At 34.2% G+C, this 17,133-nt stretch overlaps 1 protein-coding gene and 1 non-coding gene across 2 annotated transcripts in view; one reads left to right on the forward strand and one right to left on the reverse strand.

Moving 5' to 3' along the window:
* The window catches only part of LOC142337220 (adenosine deaminase domain-containing protein 1-like), an 87,613-nt gene that overhangs the window by 33,444 nt on the left and 37,036 nt on the right, over nucleotides 1-17,133 (forward strand). The window lies entirely within an intron of this gene.
* Trnad-guc (transfer RNA aspartic acid (anticodon GUC)) lies at nucleotides 16,171-16,242 on the reverse strand. Its single transcript has one exon. It is a non-coding gene; the product is annotated as a tRNA-Asp (tRNA).

Genomic DNA, 17,133 nt, shown 5'->3' on the forward strand with positions numbered 1-17,133 from the left:
TTTTTGAAATTTTTTGTAATTTTTTATGTTTCTCTAACTTCAAGAGCCACGGAACCTAGCTGTAGGGTTTGATAATATGTTTCTGTTTAGTTTATGGATGTAATGAAACGTTTTTCAAGATTTCAATATCACGAATTAAAGCAATTATTTTAAAAATTTTGCAATTTTTCATGTTTTTGAATTTTTTCACGGCACCAGGGGCCCTGGGACCTCCTCCAAGGTTTGATAATGAGCTACTGCATCTTTTTGGAGTTATTGGAGTGGTTTCAAATGTTTTTACGACTCCAGTTTCAGTAGTTTTTGGATAAACTTAAAAAAATTTTCAAATTTTCGGAAAATTTTTATGTTCTAAGTGTATGGATCTTTATGGGCCAGTGAAACTATTTTAGGCTTGAAACAGAGATAATAGATAGTGTTCTGAGACAATGAAATGGTTTTTATCTTATTAACACCTTAAATCTTTGCAAGATTTTGTTAAGATTTGCAATCTTTTCCAAATTTGTTCATTATTTTTTGTCCTTTTCTTGAGTTTAACGACCATTACTGGCCAAATGGAAACTTTTCAAGGCTTGCAGTTGGGTTATTTGACAAAACTTTTGAGAAAAGAAAATGGTTTGAACTTTCTTTTTACTGCGACGTTGAAAACTTCTGTTTTTAGTTTTGCCTTTTTCAGTTTTTCCTAATGATTTATTTACTTACAAGGCTAGAAAACTAAGTTGCTGAGTCGAATCCCATCATGGAAAATATTCTCATCTCTCTTTCTCTCTCTGTTGGCTAGGGTTTCTTTCCTTTTCTTTTTCGTTCATGTTTTATCTCTCTCTTTATATCTCTCGCTATCTCTCTCTCTCTCTCTCTCTCTCTCTCTCTCTCTCTCTGTTGATGCCGCACTTCAGCTGCTGTAGTGGCGTAATGTCATCACCACTGTTCCTCATTAACAATGAGTTATAGTAGAAATGTTTATTATCATGAATTAACAGGCACTTTTTAGATAATCCTTGTAAATTGCTCTCAAAAGCAATTTGCAGCAAATATTAATCCTGTTTGTCTCTTTAATGCAATTTTTTGCTCGACCGAATTTGTCTGACACATTTGACTTTCGTCTTAAGAAACGGGATGAAAAGGTAGCCCCCAGTTCGCATAAATTTCTCTTAGAGCCGTTCAACCCACTAGTGTTCAAGTATGCGGTTAACAGATGTTGATTTGGAAACTTATACTTATGGTGTGAAGGGCGGTTCTTAGAAATTGATTCTACACCCCCACCCACCCACCTCCCCCACGTCAGTACCCATTATCCACTTTTGTACCCCCGCTACGGTGACCCCCGTTGCGCTCACCTTACGCCAATTAATCTAAAGCTAGCCCCACTAAACCGTGGCTAGCTACTGACGAAGCCAACCGCTCGCCGGTCGTTTGAGAGCAATTCGCCCGACGTTAGTAGGTTTTCTTGTTTTTTTAAGAAAGCGTAGTTTATAAATTTCTATTGTTCTTTTAATGCCAAACGGTAATGAGAATCATTTCTGGCTATTTGGGGGCCATCGGCCGGGCATATTTTTAAGTATTTTCACTTTTTAAATTCTCGATACATAGAGCAGTGGTATCGTCAGACGTTTAGACTAAATTTGAAAGAACGTAAATTTTTTTAGCTTATTTGATACTTGTGGAAGCTCTGATTTTTGCCGCTTTCTATCCTTTTCCGGACGTTTAATGAAATAAGGTGGTACGTTGAAGTCGTAGGTATATGGGAATTTTTTTGCAACTTTAAGGATCTTATGACCATTGTTGTTAGTTTCATTGTTTTTAAGACTCTTAGACGAGTACTGGTTTTCTAAGGTTTTTGAAACTGGAGCTCCTGTTTGCTCGGGTAGATTTTTGGCCTAGAAGCGTAGGTTATTGAAACTGCTGATGTGAACATGTTAAAATTTAACGAGTAAAAAATGTAATTACTACGGCTCAAAAATAACTAATTTTTATTTTGGCCGACTTACAATTTTTATTCTAGAATTCCTGCTTCATTTTTTAGTTATCACAGTCATTTTTTTTGTTTCCTTTTTGAGCCATTGTTCATGTTACATATCTGTAAGCACTTTTAAAGTTCATTGGTTGTTCTCAATCAAAGAAAAAGATCAGCTTTTATTTCGGTCCTGTAGGTCTTTTTAAGAGCTCTCAAACGAAGTTTGTATTAACTGTATTAGTTAATTACTCTCAAAAGAGGTATGTAGCAATTATATTAGTCCTTTTTGTCTTTTTTTAATGCGATTTTTTGCTTGACCGATTTTTCGCGTGACCCATTTGACTTTTCGTCCTTAAAAACGGGATTAACAGGAAGCGTCCAGCAGGAATTAAGTTTCATTAGCCGCTTTTAGTAGTCCTTCAAGTGCTTAGTGTGGTGAAGCTACTGGGAAGGCCGTAGTTTAAGGTTAAAAGGTCATGTTTAAGAGTTTTTGAGCCCAAAATGTTGCTATTTTTCGTTTTCTTTCGTCGTTGTTCGAATTTATTGTTGGACCAGTCTAAAATTGATGCTGATTAAAATTGATAAAGGCCTTTTGCAAGATATTGGTACTTTTTATGACCATTTTAAGAGCTTTATGTTCTGGTACTCCAAACAAAAACACGCAAATTTTACTAATTTTCACGCCTTTTTTGAAGTTATTTAAATTTTTTTGTCACTTTTTGAGGTTTTTCAGCCCTAGGTGTCAATGAACCTCCTCTAGGTTTGGATAGTAGGTTACAGCGTAGTTTTTATTGGTAATGGAATAGTTTTCAACATTTTAACGTCACTAATTTTAGCATTTTAAACAAAACTTCGAAACAATTTTTTTTTCAATTTTTTGACATTTTTTGTCATTGTTCCAGACCCCGTGGTCAGAAAACCTCCGTAGGGATTTGATAATAAGTTGCTAAAATTTTTTTGGCCATAAAATGTTTTTCAACTTTTTAATATTACATTTTAGCGTTTTTAAGTTAAAACTTGCAATTTTTTCGAAAATTTTTGATAATTCTTGTATTGCCACTCTTTAAATTCTCGATACATAGAGCAGTGATATCGTCAGACGTTTAGACTAAATTTGAAAGAACGTAAAATTTTTTAGCTTATTTGATACTTGTGGAAGCTCTGCTTTTTGCCACTTTCTATCCTTTTCCGGACGTTTAATGAAATAAGGTGGTACGTTGCAGTCGTACGTATATAGGAACTTTTTTGCAACTTAAAGGAGATTATGACCATTGTTGTTAATTTCATTGTTTTTAAGACTCGTAGACGAGTACTGGTTTTCTAAATTTTTTTAAAACTGGAGCTCTTGTTTCTTCTGGAAGATTTTTGACCTAGAAGCGTAGGTTAATGAAACTGCTGATGTGAACATGTTAAAATTTAACGAGTAAAAATGTAGTCACTACGGCGCACAAATAACTAACTTTTATTTTGGCCGACTTATACTTTTAGGCTAGAATTCCTGCTGAATTTTTTAGCTATCACAGTCATTTTTTTCTTTTTAATTTGTTTTTGAAACCATTGTTTGTGTTACATATCTGTAAGCATTCTTAAAGTTCATTGGTTGCTCTCAATCAAAGAAAAAAATCAGCATATCTTTCGGTCCTGTAGGTCTTTTTAAGAGCTCTCAAACGAAGTTTGTATTAATTGTGTTAGTTAATTACTCTCAAAAGAAGTTTTTAGCAATTATATTAGTCCTTTTGGTCTTTTTTTAATGCGATTTTTTGCTTGACCGATTTTTCGTGTGACCCATTTGACTTTTCGTCCTTAAAAACGGGATTAACAGGGAGCGTCCAGCGGGCATTGAGTTTCATTAGAGGCCCCTAGCCGCGTTTAGTAGTCCCTCAATTGTGTAGTGTGATGAAGCTACAGGGAAGGCCGTAGTTTAAGGTTAAAAGATCATGTTTAAGAGTTTTTGAGCCCAAAATAATGCTTTTTTTCGTTTTCTTTCGTCATTTTTCGAATTTATTGTTCGACCAGTTTAAAATTGATGCTGATTAAAATTGATAAAGGCCTTTCGCAAGATATTAGTACTTTTTTTGACCATTTTAAGAGCTTAATGTTTTGGTACTTCAAACAAAAACACGCAAATTTGTACTAATTTTCATAACTTTTTTTGAAGTTAACTAAATTTTTGTCGTTTTTTGAGGTTTTTCAGCCCTAGGTGTCAAGGAACCTCCTCTAGGTTTGTATAGTAGGTTACAGCATAGTTTTTATTGGTAATGGAATAGTTTTCAACATTTTAACGTCACTAATTTTAGCATTTTAAACAAAACTTCGAAACAATTTTTTTTTCAATTTTTTGACATTTTTTGTCATTGTTCCAGACCCCGTGGTCAGAAAACCTCCGTAGGGATTTGATAATAAGTTGCTAAAATTTTTTTGGCCATAAAATGTTTTTCAACTTTTTAATATTACATTTTAGCGTTTTTAAGTTAAAACTTGCAATTTTTTCGAAAATTTTTGATAATTCTTGTATTGCCACTCTTTAAATTCTCGATACATAGAGCAGTGATATCGTCAGACGTTTAGACTAAATTTGAAAGAACGTAAAATTTTTTAGCTTATTTGATACTTGTGGAAGCTCTGCTTTTTGCCACTTTCTATCCTTTTCCGGACGTTTAATGAAATAAGGTGGTACGTTGCAGTCGTACGTATATAGGAACTTTTTTGCAACTTAAAGGAGATTATGACCATTGTTGTTAATTTCATTGTTTTTAAGACTCGTAGACGAGTACTGGTTTTCTAAATTTTTGTAAAACTGGAGCTCTTGTTTCTTCTGGAAGATTTTTGACCTAGAAGCGTAGGTTAATGAAACTGCTGATGTGAACATGTTAAAATTTAACGAGTAAAAATGTAGTCACTACGGCGCACAAATAACTAACTTTTATTTTGGCCGACTTATACTTTTAGGCTAGAATTCCTGCTGAATTTTTTAGCTATCACAGTCATTTTTTTCTTTTTAATTTGTTTTTGAAACCATTGTTTGTGTTACATATCTGTAAGCATTCTTAAAGTTCATTGGTTGCTCTCAATCAAAGAAAAAAATCAGCATATCTTTCGGTCCTGTAGGTCTTTTTAAGAGCTCTCAAACGAAGTTTGTATTAATTGTGTTAGTTAATTACTCTCAAAAGAAGTTTTTAGCAATTATATTAGTCCTTTTGGTCTTTTTTTAATGCGATTTTTTGCTTGACCGATTTTTCGTGTGACCCATTTGACTTTTCGTCCTTAAAAACGGGATTAACAGGGAGCGTCCAGCGGGCATTGAGTTTCATTAGAGGCCCCTAGCCGCGTTTAGTAGTCCCTCAATTGTGTAGTGTGATGAAGCTACAGGGAAGGCCGTAGTTTAAGGTTAAAAGATCATGTTTAAGAGTTTTTGAGCCCAAAATAATGCTTTTTTTCGTTTTCTTTCGTCATTTTTCGAATTTATTGTTCGACCAGTTTAAAATTGATGCTGATTAAAATTGATAAAGGCCTTTCGCAAGATATTAGTACTTTTTTTGACCATTTTAAGAGCTTAATGTTTTGGTACTTCAAACAAAAACACGCAAATTTGTACTAATTTTCATAACTTTTTTTGAAGTTAACTAAATTTTTGTCGTTTTTTGAGGTTTTTCAGCCCTAGGTGTCAAGGAACCTCCTCTAGGTTTGGATAGTAGGTTACAGCATAGTTTTTATTGGTAATGGAATAGTTTTCAACATTTTAACGTCACTAATTTTAGCATTTTAAACAAAACTTCGAAACAATTTTTTTTTCAATTTTTTGACATTTTTTGTCATTGTTCCAGACCCCGTGGTCAGAAAGCCTCCGTAGGGATTTGATAATAAGTTGCTAAAATTTTTTTGGCCATAAAATGTTTTTCAACTTTTTAATATTACATTTTAGCGTTTTTAAGTTAAAACTTGCAATTTTTTCGAAAATTCTTGATAATTCTTGTATTGCCACTCTTTAAATTCTCGATACATAGAGCAGTGATATCGTCAGACGTTTAGACTAAATTTGAAAGAACGTAAAATTTTTTAGCTTATTTGATACTTGTGGAAGCTCTGCTTTTTGCCACTTTCTATCCTTTTCCGGACGTTTAATGAAATAAGGTGGTACGTTGCAGTCGTACGTATATAGGAACTTTTTTGCAACTTAAAGGAGATTATGACCATTGTTGTTAATTTCATTGTTTTTAAGACTCGTAGACGAGTACTGGTTTTCTAAATTTTTTTAAAACTGGAGCTCTTGTTTCTTCTGGAAGATTTTTGACCTAGAAGCGTAGGTTAATGAAACTGCTGATGTGAACATGTTAAAATTTAACGAGTAAAAAATGTAATTACTACGGCTCAAAAATAACTAATTTTTATTTTGGCCGACTTACAATTTTTATTCTAGAATTCCTGCTTCATTTTTTAGTTATCACAGTCATTTTTTTTTGTTTCCTTTTTGAGCCATTGTTCATGTTACATATCTGTAAGCACTTTTAAAGTTCATTGGTTGTTCTCAATCAAAGAAAAAGATCAGCTTTTATTTCGGTCCTGTAGGTCTTTTTAAGAGCTCTCAAACGAAGTTTGTATTAACTGTATTGGTTAATTACTCTCAAAAGAGGTATGTAGCAATTATATTAGTCCTTTTTGTCTTTTTTTAATGCGATTTTTTGCTTGACCGATTTTTCGCGTGACCCATTTGACTTTTCGTCCTTAAAAACGGGATTAACAGGAAGCGTCCAGCAGGAATTAAGTTTCATTAGCCGCTTTTAGTAGTCCTTCAAGTGCTTAGTGTGGTGAAGCTACTGGGAAGGCCGTAGTTTAAGGTTAAAAGGTCATGTTTAAGAGTTTTTGAGCCCAAAATGTTGCTATTTTTCGTTTTCTTTCGTCGTTGTTCGAATTTATTGTTGGACCAGTCTAAAATTGATGCTGATTAAAATTGATAAAGGCCTTTTGCAAGATATTGGTACTTTTTATGACCATTTTAAGAGCTTTATGTTCTGGTACTCCAAACAAAAACACGCAAATTTTACTAATTTTCACGCCTTTTTTGAAGTTATTTAAATTTTTTTGTCACTTTTTGAGGTTTTTCAGCCCTAGGTGTCAATGAACCTCCTCTAGGTTTGGATAGTAGATTACTGCATACTTTTTATTGGTAATGGAATAGTTTTCAACATTTTCACGTCACTAATTTTAGCATTTTAAACAATTTTTTTTTCAATTTTTTTTTTACATTTTTTGTCATTATTCAAGTTTTTCCAGACGCCGTGGTCAGAATACCTCCTTAGGGATTTGATAAAAGTTTACTGAAATTTTTTTGGCCATAGAATGTTTTTCAACTTTTTAATATTACCTTTTAGCGTTTTGAAAATTCTTGTCATTTCTTTGTTTTCTCCAGCCCCAAGAGCCAAGGAACCTCCTCTGGGGTTCGATAATAGAATACCTAATAGTTTTTAGATGTATTTGAATGTTTTCCAAGGTTTTAATATCACGAATTTAAGCCATTTTTTGTTTTTTATTTTGAAATATTTTGATTTTATTTGATTTTTTGGCACTAAAGGTCCAGGGTCTTCCTCCAAGGTTTGAACGATGCTGCATGGTTTCTATAGTTAATGAAATGGTCATCAATGTTTTCAGGACTCGAGTTTTCTTAAATTTTTGTTTAAATTTTTTTCGAATTTTCAGAATGTTATGATCTGGTCCCAAGTTTATGGATCTTTATGAGCCAGTGAAACTATTTAAGGCTTGAGTTAGGGACAATGTATAGTCTCTTGAGCCAATTAAATGATTCTGAAGATGTTAATGTCACAAATTTTAGCAAGATTTTGCTAAAATTTAATTACTGACCACGCTAGAAAACTAGAAGTTGGAGAGTTGAATCTCGTCAGAAAAAATTTTACTAGCTTTCTCTTTCTCTCTCTGTCGATTGGGTTTTCTTTCCTTCTCTTTCTTGTTCACGTTTTATCTCTCACACCTTATCTATCCTTTTCCTTAACTCTTTTGTTGATGTCGCTTTTTGTCCGACTAGTTTGAATTTTTTTCCTCAAGAACGGGATAAACAGATAAAGTCCAGAGGATATTAAATTCCCTTAGACCTTTGGGGCTCAGTAGTCTCTAAGTATGCGATTTACTGAAGCAGTTTAAGAGACAGAATTTTGTGATTTGAAGGGTGGTTCTTAGAGTTTGGCCGCTCATCCTTTAAGCCCCCATTACTTAACCACTTCACTCCGCCACGCCACCCCCAATTCACCTCATTCTACCCTTAAACCCGAACACTCGCGCCCACTCGGGCTCACCTTCTCCTCCTCCCTCCCTGCAATGATACTCACCCACCCCTGTCAAATAAGCTGAAGCTAGACTCCCTAAGCCTCGCAGATAGCCGCTGATTAAGCCAATCGCTCGCGAATCGTTTGAGAGCAATTCACCTGACGTTAGTCGGTTGTTTTTTATGCAATTTTCAACTGACAAATTTTCAACTAATAAATTTGAATTTTCTCTGTTGATCTGAACTGCCTAAAAAATTAGACAACAGCACTAATTTCTTGCTGGTTACTAAACTTCCTCATTCTTGCTGGTTACTAAACGTCCTCATTTTTGCGTACTAAAAGTCGAATCAAAAGTGCACCGAACTCAAATCTTTTTTGATCTTCAATCTCGATAGTCGTCTAAATTCAGCTCTAATAGCATGTTTTTGAGTTGAGCTCAAGCTACAATCGACTTCATCTCATGATCTGCATTGAGCCCTGGTAGAATTTATCACCCTTCTGTTGTTCTGGAGCAGATGGTCTGACGTTATTTGATTACGTTTAATAGATGCGATACCAGAGCGTAGCTGTTATTAGTCTTGGTTTTTTTCGTCAAAGATTTTTGTCCTGGCAATATGACTTCACATTCATTTCAAATCTGCTTTCTGTTCGTTAGGAGTTCAGTGCTTGACGTCATTTTTTACTCTCATTGGAGCGAATTTTTATTCAAACCCTTGGATAGTTTTTTGGGGACATGTGATTTACATCTCACAATCATGACTTTTCTCTCTCAATTATTTATCACGCGAAACGATTGTTGTTTGAGGGCAGCTAATAGAAACAACACATAAGTTATACTTTTTCTGGATAATTTTTCGATTTTTGTTGGTTGTGTAGATCTTGTTCAATCCTTGGGTTTCTTTCAAAACTAGTGTCATTGGCTCCCTCTCGGGGTATAATTGAAACTGTTTAACAGTTTGATTTCATATCAAACTTATTTTACGACCCTAAAAAATCTCTTGTGTTTCTTCAAGCTTATTGTTGTCATGCCAATTAGTGTCTTCAATGACTGGTTTCATTTGCTGCCTACCGGAGCGTAGTTGAAGCGTCGCTTAAATTTAATTTCCTCGAGTTTTAAGCAACTTTGACATTACAGATCTTTTGATGTTCTTGTTTTTGCAGTTCGTTTCATCGATTTTTCTCATCAATGACAAGTGTCCTTGCCTCTCTGATAATTTAGAGTGAACATTATTTAATTAATTGCTTTTGAACGAAGTCACATCAATTATTGTAAACGTGTGTTTTATGCAAATTTTGCGCTTGACAATTTTGCGCTTTTCTTCTAGAACATTCTTTGACTTCTCAAGTGATTTTGTCACGCTTTCGAGCTTCATTTTTGAGTGATCTCTATTGCTCTCACTTCGAAGTAAAGCGTGTTGCTAATATAAAATTGGTTGCAGAATAGCAGAGGTAAGTGATTCGTAGTGCAGTGGTTAGTGCGTGTGGTTGTAGATCGGGAAGTCAGTGTTTTAATCAGAGGCCTGCTGTCGTTAAAGAGGAATTCTTCCGACATTTGTCGGTTTATGTTTATTAAAAGCACAGCGGTAGCTGGGGCTATTATTGTCCTTCTCGTGGGTTTTACAATCCAAGAACTGGATTGTATTGGTGCTTTGTCTTTTTTAATTGCTCTTGAACGAAGTTCATAGCAATTATTGTAAACTTGTGTGTCTTTTTTATGCAAAATTTTCGCTTGGCGGTTTTGACTTTTCGAGTGACTTTTACGCCCTTGACTATTTGCGTTTCGCGTGATCTTAAATTCTCTCTCAATCACAATTTCAAGCCACTTATTTCAATTGGCGGCAATTTAATACTAAAAGTCAAATGAAAAGTGCGGCGAAATTGGTGCCATTTTTTACTTTAAATCTAAATAGTGGCATATGTTAACCTCTAATGTGGTTATTTGAAGCCCACTATTGAACTTCTTAGTCCCATTTAGGCTCCCCCTCCCTCCCCCTTCCCCCGACTGAAGCAGGCTGCAATTGATTAGAGCTCCCACTAGTCGTTCGTGAGCAATTCTTTCGACGTTTAGTCGGTTATGTTTGTAAGACGTTTTTACACCTTTTTTTCATGACTTTGAGCTTTCAAAATGAGATAAACAGGTTAGTTCATGCAAAATTGTTGCATTTTTTAGCGTTTTTACCTCTTTTTTTATTTTTTTGTTGGACCAGTCTGAAGTTGAGATATGATAAAGATCTTTTGCAAAACATCTTAAATTTTTATGCTCAACTTTATACTGATTTCTACTATTTGTTTCAGTTGATTTTTATGATCAACTTTATTTTAGTTTTTACAATTGTTTCATAGTTTTTGAAAGTTTTTGCCATTTTTTGAGTTTTTCCAGCTCTAGGTGCCAATTAATCTACTCTAGGGTTTGATATTACGTTACTGGCTGGTTTGTCTTGGTAATGGAATGGTTTTCAACATTCTAACACCACGAATTTTTGCATTTTTCTGATAAAACTTGCTGTTTTTTTTATTTTTCGTATTATGTCATTTTTTAAATTTTTCAAGTGGCAGGGTCCAGGAAACCACTTATAGGGTTTGATAATAGGTTGCTCAAATTCTTCCTAATTGCAATAGATTGTTTTTCAACATTTTCATATAACAAATTTTAGCAATTTTTTACATGAAACTTGCAATTTTTATCATTTTTGTCTATTTTCCGTCCCCAGTAGACAAGGAATCTCCAATAGGTTTTGATAATATATAAGTTTATTGTTTCTATTGGTAATGAATTTATTTTTCAACATTTTACTGTCACGAATTTTAGCAATTTATTATATAACTTTGATTTTTTTTCGAAATTTGTGATTTTTTGATATTATTTAACCCCAAGGTCAAGAAAACCTTCTCTGGGGATTGATAGTTTATTATTGTATGGTTGGTAAGATGAATGGAGTTGTATTTAACATTTTATTTTGCATTTTTATTTGTGACAAAATTTTGATTTTTTTTCAAATGCACTGGAAGTTATCATTTTCCGACTTTATTGATCTTTATGGGCCTGTGAAAATTTTCCATGGCTTGCACTTGGTTTACTGGATAATTACTGAAGGCAGTGAAAGGTTCTAAAGATATGAATATCACCAATTTTTTTAGCAAAATTTTAATGCAGTTGAATTTTTCGAATTTTTTGGAAATATTTGCTTTTTTCTTAGTTTACCGATCTTCAAGGGCCAATTATTTTTTAAAAGTCTCACTGACATATTTTGGGATGCTTTTCAAAATAATGTTTTTCTAAAAATTAGAAACTTGGAAAAAATGCATTTCTGTTTTTTATTGTTTATCTATCTTCGGTTTTCCCTTCATTAGTTGCGCCAATGAACCACTTTCAAGGTTTTTTGATGAGCTTTTTTAAGTGGACCAATTTTGACCTTTAAGGTAAGCATTTCAAGGGAGAGATCTCTATTGCTCTCACTTCGAAGTAAAGCGTGTTGCTAATATAAAATTGGTTGCAGAATAGCAGAGGTAAGTGATTCGTAGCGCAGTGGTTAGTGCGTGTGGTTGTAGATCGGGAGGTCAGTGTTTTAATCAGAGGCCTGCTGTCGTTAAAGAGGAATTCTTCCGACATTTGTCGGTTTATGTTTATTAAAAGCACAGCGGTAGCTGGGGCTATTATTGTCCTTCTCGTGGGTTTTACAATCCAAGAACTGGATTGTATTGGTGCTTTGTCTTTTTTAATTGCTCTTGAACGAAGTTCATAGCAATTATTGTAAACGTGTGTGTCTTTTTTATGCAAAATTTTCGCTTGGCGGTTTTGACTTTTCGAGTGACTTTTACGCCCTTGACTATTTGCGTTTCGCGTGATCTTAAATTCTCTCTCAATCACAATTTCAAGCCACTTATTTCAATTGGCGGCAATTTAATACTAAAAGTCAAAAGAAAAGTGCGGCGAAATTGGTGCCATTTTTTACTTTAAATCTAAATAGTGGTATATGTTAACCTCTAATGTGGTTATTTGAAGCCCACTATCGAACTTCTTAGTCCCATTTAGGCTCCCTCTCCCTCCCCCTTCCCCCGACTGAAGCAGGCTGCAATTGATTAGAGCTCCCACTAGTCGTTCGTGAGCAATTCTTTCGAAGTTTAGTCGGTTATGTTTGTAAGATGTTTTTACACCTTTTTTTCATGACTTTGAGCTTTCAAAATCAGATAAACAGGTTAGTTCATGCAAAATTGTTGCATTTTTTAGCGTTTTTACCTCTTTTTTTATTTTTTTTGTTGGACCAGTCTGAAGTTGAGATATGATAAAGATCTTTTGCAAAACATCTTAAATTTTTATGCTCAACTTTATACTGATTTTACTATTTGTTTCAGTTGGTTTTTATGATCAACTTTATTTTAGTTTTTACAATTGTTTCATAGTTTTTGAAAGTTTTTGCCATTTTTTGAGTTTTTCCAGCTCTAGGTGTCAATTAATCTACTCTAGGGTTTGATATTAGGTTACTGGCTGGTTTGTCTTGGTAATGGAATGGTTTTCAACATTCTAACACCACGAATTTTTGCATTTTTCTGATAAAACTTGCTGTTTTTTTTATTTTTCGTATTATGTCATTTTTTAAATTTTTCAAGTGGCAGGGTCCAGAAAACCACTTATAGGGTTTGATAATAGGTTGCTCAAATTCTTCCTAATTGCAATAGATTGTTTTTCAACATTTTCATATAACAAATTTTAGCAATTTTTTTAATGAAACTTGCAATTTTTATCGTTTTTGTCTATTTTCCGTCCCCAGTAGACAAGGAATCTCCAATAGGTTTTAATAATATATAAGTTTATTGTTTCTATTGGTAATGAATTTGTTTTTCAACATTTTACTGTCACGAATTTTAGCAATTTATTATATAACTTTGATTTTTTTTTTCGAAATTTGTGATTTTTTGATATTATTTAACCCCGAGGTCAAGAAAACCTTCTCTGGGGATTGATAGTTTATTATTGTATGGTTGGTAAGATGAATGGAGTTGTATTTAATATTTTATATCGCATTTTTATTTGTGACAAAATTTTGATTTTTTTTTCAAATGCCCTGGAAGTTATCATTTTCCGACTTTATTGATCGTTATGGGCCTGTGAAAATTTTCCATGGCTTGCACTTGGTTTACTGGATAATTACTGAAGGCAGTGAAAGGTTCTAAAGATATGAATATCACCAATTTTTTTAGCAAAATTTTAATGCAGTTGAATTTTTCAAATTTTTTGGAAATATTTGCTTTTTTCTTAGTTTACCGATCTTCAAGGGCCAATTATTTTTTAAAAGTCTCACTGACATATTTTGGGATGCTTTTGAAAATAATGTTTTTCTAAAAATTAGAAACTTGGAAAAAATGCATTTCTGTTTTTTATTGTTTATCTATCTTCGGTTTTCCCTTCATTAGTTGCGCCAATGAACCACTTTCAAGGCTTTTTGATGAGCTTTTTTAAGTGGACCAATTTTGACCTTTAAGGTAAGCATTTCAAGGGTTATAGCAATGTTAATATTTGTGTTAAGTTTTTTGGTTGTTTTAGTTTCTCCTGTTTTGAGGCTGTTTGCCCTTTTGGCTGCCAATGTTAATTGATACGCTGGTCAGATGCAATAGTTCTAATTTTCTCCTTATTTAATTCAATTCTTTGGATTGTAATTCAGGACTTGTCCTGCTTTGTTTTTTATTTCGTCGTCAAGATTTTTTTAACGACCTTTTTACGTCACAATCCTTTCAGATCTGTTTTTTGTTCATTCAGTTTTAACTGAATTGCGTGCGTGACGTCATTTTTCACTCTTGGATGAGCTAGCTCTTTTCATTAGCGTGATTTGTTTTGGTCACACGTCACTTAACTCACGCTCAAAAATGACGTCACTCCAAAATTGACGTTTCTGTGCTTTAATTCGCAGAGATAAGGTTAAGTGGTTTTGTGTCACTCTAATTGAAGGTTATATAAGAGCAGCTAACAGAACAGGTATTAAGTTATACAGATTTTTAATTTGAATAGAACATCTAAGCATTTTACGAAAAGAAGACATTTCTTTTTCGGTATGTTTTTAAATATTTTTGCGACTGCAGTTCTACAAAAATGTTATGGCTATTTTCTGGCAATCTGGCGGCTATGTTTCAATACTTGTAGACTAATTTTAGAGATTTTTTAAACACTTGTTTTTTATATAAAAACTATCAATGGTTTTTTTTAAGTTTTCCTTGTCTGTTCTCGTTTTGGTCTTGTTGCACAGTCTCAGTACTGATAATTGTTGTAGGTGTTAAGACAATTTGAAGCTATTTGATGGTTTCAGTTAGTGGGCAATGGTCATTTTTACTTTTGAGGTCGTTTTTCAAAAGTAACAGTTGAATTTTGATTTTTGATCTTGCTTGTCAATCTTCTTTGTCTTTGTTCTCTTGTTTCCAGTATTGGCAGTTCTCATTGACTTTGTGAAAGGACAATATTAAATCTGTTAAATCATTCTAGTTCTAGGTTTTTTTGTTCAATGCGAAACTTTTTGTTTTCAAATAATATCTTCAGTGAATTTTTAATTGCTGCCTCCATTTGTTGTTGCTTTTGGTACTTTGGCCCTTGGTTGTATTTATAAAAGTAGTTGTATGATTTCTAATGGTTGATAGATTCATGTTTTGAGATTTTTTTGTTACGTGTCACAATGAAGTTGTTTTTGTTGGCAAAGACCTTAGTGATTTTCAAATTTTACTTTATCTCTCATTTGTTTTCTACAAAGATGGCTCTACGGTTTGATTTCTCCCGCTATGAAATTCAACTTAGAATCTTTTCAAGTTATTTTAATGACTTTGGCGAAACTAGTTCTCTTTTAAAAAGATGTTGAAAAGTTTTTTTTTAGTTTTTAGTTGCTCTTGAACGCAATTTGAATCAATTGTCGTAAGCGTGTGGGTTTTTAGCGCAAAATTGTTACGCCTTTGACCGTTTTTTGCCTGTGTATTACATATTTCTTGGTATTACTTTTTTTGCAAACTTGTTGGTCATTCTTTATACAAAATTTTTGCTCGACCGTTTTGACATTTCGAGTGACTTTTCGAGACTTTTCGAGTGTCCTAAAGTCCTATTTTTTTCGAAAAACATTTACCTTCCTAAAATGTGAGTTTCAGTCTCTCTCTAGTTGATATGCTGTTCCCTCATTTCCGTCAACAAGTTTTTGTGATAATTTTGGGACGCCGTCAGTTTTGGTCATAAAATGTACAGAATAGTGGATTTGTTTCCGCAAGGCAGATCTTTTCCGCTAGCCCCCCCCCCCCCCCCCCCCCCCCCAGTAAATTAGGCACCCCCATTTGTGTATGTTTTACCATTATGTATGCATATGAATTATTACATGTGAATACGCGTGAATGGGTATTTACAAAATATTAACAGAGCGGTAGTTTGAAATTAATCCGTGCATAATAATAATGAGCTGCATATAATGTAAACATCAACCAAAAACTTGTTCTTATTGCATTATTAGAAATTGCGTGCTTTTCTAATAAAAGGGTGTACTACTTTGATTTTCCTGAAAAATGTTGCAAATGTGGTTGTTGATGTATTATACTAGGTACGTAATCATAAACACAAGTAACCTTTCCAGAAGGTAGCAAAACATTAATATTTGGGAGGTGTCTAAATTTCGGCTATATAGGACTGGGGGGGCTAGCGGAAAAGATCCTTGGTTTGATTCATGTTTGGTCTTTCTCATAACAGCCCTCCTCTCCCAGCTTGTGATGGTATACCGTATATACGATTTATGGGTCTTTCCCATTATAGCCATCAAAGCACGAAGGGTGATGAAATTAGCAGAGTTGTATTTATATGGATCATCGAATCATGTATTGAAGGCAGTTTCGGCAGAGAAATTGTGATTATAAATAAATGCAGTCGTTCTTTTGGTATTGAAGAAACTGATAAATTGTACTGAATCGTCCCTACTAATGTAAAAAAGGCTCTCTGTCGGGGAATCGAACCCCGGTCTCCAGAGTGACAGTCTGGGATACTCACCACTATACTAACAGAGATATAAACTCGTGTTACCAAATTTCAAACAATCCTAGCTGCTTCGTCAAAGAACAACATCATGCATTCATTGGCTTGACAGAGTCAGCTTTTTCTCACATTAACCTGTTCTCAGACTAAGAGAAGAAGAAAGACGGCACTGTTTGTAAGAGTCAAAGGTCGCACATACCAGAATGTAGCAAAAAAAGCTATTTAAGCAAAAAGTCTATTTTCTGTTATCGCCCCAGTCCGATATAACAGCTGTCTCCACCCAGCTGCTATGACAAAAGATCGAAAGGACAACATATCAAAGCAACAATTGGAACAATAGATCGAAAAAATAAAAATTAAAATTGCAATAACATGTTTGGTCATGGTATTTTGTTCGGTTGTGATAGATTTATATTGATTCCCTTAGGCCGCTGAGGCATATACATGGCTCACGAGGCCTTACCCGATGCGGTAAGTTTAAGCTGGTGCTAGGAAAATTGGCCGACAGGGCGTTTAGACGACAAGGAAAAAATTGGAAATTTAGCCGACAGTTTTATCATAATTGGTCTCATTGGTCCAAAAATCAGTAGTTCGGTTGTGATAGATTCATATCAAGTCCCACGGGCCGCTGAGGCATGGCCATGGTCCGCGAGGCATGGCCATGGTCCGCGAGGCATGGCCAGATGCGGTAAAATACCTTTGTTACGCTAGTTGATAGACATTCGTTACACTAGTCGATGAAAAAACTGCGGTATATTTGTCCGCTTACGAAATAGTAAACCCAAGCATTATTATTGTGCTTACATTGCATTCCAAAAGTAATGGCCGTATATGCATTAATTAGTTATCACCCTCATCTCAGCCGGCTATTATTGCTCTCCTATTTGGTGCTCTGTCTTTTTTGTAAGATGTTTTTACATTTT

This window comes from Convolutriloba macropyga, chromosome 3, assembly GCF_964194025.1.
Source record: "Convolutriloba macropyga chromosome 3, txConMacr16.3, whole genome shotgun sequence".
NCBI classification, from domain to species: domain Eukaryota; kingdom Metazoa; phylum Xenacoelomorpha; order Acoela; family Convolutidae; genus Convolutriloba; species Convolutriloba macropyga.